This window comes from Muscardinus avellanarius (genome assembly GCF_963383645.1).
Source record: "Muscardinus avellanarius genome assembly, chromosome: 15".
In the NCBI taxonomy this organism is placed as follows: domain Eukaryota; kingdom Metazoa; phylum Chordata; class Mammalia; order Rodentia; family Gliridae; genus Muscardinus; species Muscardinus avellanarius.
This window is the reverse complement of record NC_137801.1, coordinates 9231894-9236851: the sequence shown is the minus strand read 5'-3', so window position 1 is coordinate 9236851 and position 4958 is coordinate 9231894.

Here is a 4958-nt window from a genome sequence, read left to right as displayed (position 1 = left end):
GAAAGCTAAAATTAAAGCCTTAGCATTGTATTTATAGTATCTCTATCTTTTCTATTTTATGACCAGAAAATAGTAGGAAAGCTCAAAACTGTATTTCCAAATGAGTGTATTCGTTTTCTTAAAAGTTTATTTGGGAAAATGGTGACTATGGGATGCAGCATATCTCAGTAGCTATAAAGAACAAAATATCAACTACCAAGAAGGCAGCTTTTTGACAAGAAAAAAAAAGCATCAAAGTTATATAAGAATGAAAACACAAAAAGGAAAATCATGGTGGAATAAAATTCAACAGCCACAATATGAGATCAAGAGGAAGGAGCCCAAGGACATGATTATTCCACTGTGGTGGCTGGAGCCATTTCAGGCCACTGGCAGGAACTGTGACTGCCCTCCACAGCCCCAAGAAATTTCAGCAAGAAAACCAAGAACTTGAGGTGAAGCAAGAGGTGGCAGAACTCCAACATCTTAAGCAACCAGCAGCCTGCTTCAGGAATGAAGAAAACGATCCCGATGCATTCACCAGAACCCAGCACGTGCAGCGGTGCACTGTACCCCTCAGAGACCCAGGTCCTCAGGACAGTAAAGTAACTGCATGGCTGTATTTCTCAGTAGACAACTGTTCAGAGCAGCCCAGAAGGCTAAGATTTGGTAATTCACCTGTGAGGTGGCTGGGATATAACCTACAGAGACACAGGAGAGGCCCATAGCATGCAGGGCTCAAAAGCCACACAGGGTCACAGGGAGTCACTATGAGGTTACACTGGACACCCTCTACCAGTTTGGGTACGGAGGTGCAGGCCCAGGCCAGAAAGTGCAGAGCCCAGGGAAGGAAAATGCAGAACCCTGCTTTTACATGGAACTTATTTACACTGATGTCTGCCACCCTGACACCTGAGCACAAAGCAATGAGAGGCAAGAGAGGAGCACAAACACTCAAAATGTGGGTCCAAAAGCTGACAATAGTAATGGAGCAAATGAAAGAGGTTGGAACATGCTCCAGAACCTACTACAGTGAACAGATATTAAACAGGCCCTATAGGTGTGTAAATTGGCAGAATTGTTTTTGTTTTTCTCACTGTCGATAGTTTTGTTTTTGTTTTTGGATGGTTTTGTCTTTGATTTGCTCTTGTTTTTATTGTTAGTTTTTATTTTATGCATGTTTGTTTCCTTCCCTATTCCTTTCACAAGTTTTCTCCCTCTACCCCTATTCCTTCTACAAGCTTCCTCCCTCTATCCTATCTACTCTCTACTCTCTAAGCTTGTTTTTTCTTTTTGTAAATCCTTGTTTTATATTCAAGCTATACTATAATTTTATACCTAAATACTCTATACCAACTACAAGAATCCTAATGTTTATTCACTATCTCTCATCTCAAGTAGACACTATATTTATACTCTTACACATCTTAATCATATATTCTACTTTACCCTATCCCTATACCTATCACCCCAGCTCCTCCCTCCACATCTAACTTCCATCATTGAAAACAACACTACTTCCCATGCATGAAACTGCTGACAGCTCTAAATCCCTATTGCTAAGATTGGATCAGAGAGGTGATGCACAGGAAAGGACAACCAGACAATAAAGATGAACTAACCTCAGGCCATAGAAGGAAACATTTAACAGACTGCACAACAAGGTTTAAAAACTGCATAGGTCACAAACTATTCTGCCACACCTTGACCTGACTCTTTATAAAGGTAGTGGCAGAAAGAATACCTGACATTAACACCTAAATCCCATCAACACCACCACAACAGCAAGAAGAAAGAACCCTAGAGCAACTCAGTATTGGCAATCTACAGGTAGAATAGTGGAGTGATAGTAGAAACAGTCTTTAGGGTTTGTATCGAAGGGTGAGTGGCAGCTGGAACCATTTCTCCTGAGCAATCGAAAAGGCACCTATCAACAACTCACAAACAAAAGAATGAAGATGCCAAGACAACAGAAACACAAACCCAAGAATTTTGAAAATATAAGAACAAGAAACAGTGAGAAAATAAGGAAAATCAAGAATACTGACCTACAAGAAATGTAAGAAGGAGAATTTATAATCCTGATCTTCATTTTGAATAAAGGCCTTGCAGTAACTGTACAAGAAATGAAAGAGAAAATTGAGACTCTAGGAAAGAATACAAAAGAAGCCAGGAATGAAATAAAAAGAGTCAATAAATGAAACAAAACAGCAATAGAAAGAAATTCTGAAAGATTAGATGAAATGAAAAACATAATATCATTGTTAGAAGGCAGTTCATTCAAAACCAGAATCACAGTCAACAGTATAGAGAAGACATGACAGCAACAAAACCTAAACATCCAACAACTATGAGACAACATGAAAAACCGTAACTGACAAATGAAAAGCATTGAAGAAGTAACAGAGACACACACCAGGGGTATCCATAATCTCCTCAGAGAAATAATTTCATAGATTTTTTCAAACATTAAAAGAGACTTGGACATCTACGTAGAGGAGACATATAGAACACTATTAAGACAAGATCAAAGAAAGACCTCCCGATGCCAGGTAATAAAATGACCAACATAAGAAGCTAAGTAAAGACTCTTAAAAGCAGTGAGAACAAAAGAACAGGTAACATTCAGAGGCAAAACAACAAAAATCACTTCAGACTTTACAACCCGTCATGAATGCCAGAAGTGACTGGTATGATGTAATGCAGACCCTGAAAGAAAACAATTTCTAACCAAAATAGCTATACTGAGCAAGGTAATTATTTGAAATTTGTTTCAAGATAAGCAGAATTTCAAAAAAAAATGAAAACTAAGCCAGCAGTAGAAAAAATACTTAAAGAAATAAGTCCTAAAGAAGAAAATAAAAATATAAACCAAATGGACCTAATAGAAAACTACAAACCAAATAGACCTAATAAACATATACAGAATACTTCAAACAGGAACATCAGAGTACACATTCTTCTAAGCTACCTATGGAACCTTCTCCAAAATAGATCACATCCTGGGCCACAAAGCAAGCACCAGTAATTCAAAAGATATAATTCCCTAAACCTTTTCAAAACACAATGAAATAAAAGTAGAAATAAACAACAGGAAGACCAAAGGAAACTATATAAATAAATGGAGATTGAATAATAGCCTATTGATTGAGAAGTAGATAAAATCAGAAATAAGGGGAAAAATTTTAAAAATATATAGAACTAAATTAAAATAGCAACACAACATGTCAAAATCTATGGGACACTTTGAAGGTGGTATTAAAAGGAAAGTTTATAGAATTGAGTATCCACATAAAAAGAACAGAGTTGCCAAGTAAACAACCTAATGACACATCTCAAGGACCTAGAAAAACAGTAAAAATATAATTCCAAAGCAAGCATAAGGCAGGAAATATTTAAAATCAGAGTAGAAACAAATGAAACAGAGAATAAAATAATACAAAGGATCAACAAAACAAAAGACTGGTTCTTTGAAAAGACTAATAAAATTGACAATCCCTGGCCAACCTAACAAAAAAAAAAAGAATTAATCATTAAAATCTAAAATAAAAAGGAGGCATCACCACAGTGGAGAAAAGGATTATAAGAAATTATTTTGAAAATATATACTCTAATAGACTGGAAAAGGTGAAAGAAATTGATAGATTTCTAAGACCATATAATCTACCTAAATGGAACCAAAAGGGCATAGCAAGCCTAAACAAACCTATAGCAAGCACAGAAATAGAAACAGCAATAAAAAATTCTGCCATCAAAGAAAAGCCCAGACCCAGATGTGTTTCTAGCTGAATTCTACAAAATTTTCAGAGAAGAACACTTATAGAACTAAATATTATTTAGCAGGGATGTATTTTAAGAAATATTACTGTGACCTCGGTATCCATACTTTAATAAATAGTTATATTTTATAACTAAAATTTAAATATTTAATCAGTCATACTTGATTTTCATTTTAATCTTGGAATTAATTTTGTTTATTCTATTTAATTTTACTTGTGCTTAAGTTTTCAAATCTCTCTGTGTTCTTATGTAATGCACAGAATACAGTAATTTTAAGGCCCCCATGTAAACCCACATACACACACATGCACACACATTTACACACACACATATAGGTAAAGATTTATAAAAATAGAAATTATGATCTCTATTAGATATCAACCAACTTGATGTATGAAATATAACTGTATTAAAATCAATATACTTCATACTGGGAAAGCTGAAATTGAAAATGCACCTCTGTGGAAAAAATAAAAGAGGTGAAATATGCATAAATGCTAATATATTTCTCGTTTTTTGGTAATTTGGATTGAACCCAGATATGTTCTATCTCTAAGCTGGACCTCAGCCTAGTTTATTATTTTTACTGTGGAACAGGATCTTGCTGCTAAGTTGCTAGGTATCTCACTAAGTTGCTGACGCTGGCCTCAAACCTGCGATCCTCAGACTTAGCCTCCCTGATATCGGATTTGTAGATGTGTACCACCACAGCAGCAATGTCTATTTTCTTTTAACCTCAATGACTGGTTTGGAAGGATGGATCATGGGGGATTTGATAACAAATCAGACCTTGGATAAAACTGGCTTGAGGCCTTACCAGAATCTTCTAAATTCTTAGACAAGTTGCCTGAATTTTTTCCACTCAAATTTTCTTAATAGAAAGAAAATATTACCTATTTTATTGGACTGGGTTTTTTGTATGTGTGCATGTGTTTGTGGATGTGTGATGTAAAACCAAGAAAACAGTAATATATACATAGATATATACATAGTATGTGTTGTAAAAATGGAAGTTTTCCTTTTTTTATGAAACCCGAGTACCTAGGAACAGAGTCCTAGGGCAGGAGAAAAGCATCCCTTGGTTCAAGGGAACCCTATTTTTCTACTCAGTCCACAGTGGGATGGATGGTGCCCGCCTACCTAGACCAGGATGACGATATTTTTCATTCAGTCCTCCTATTCGATTTAATTTCTTCCAG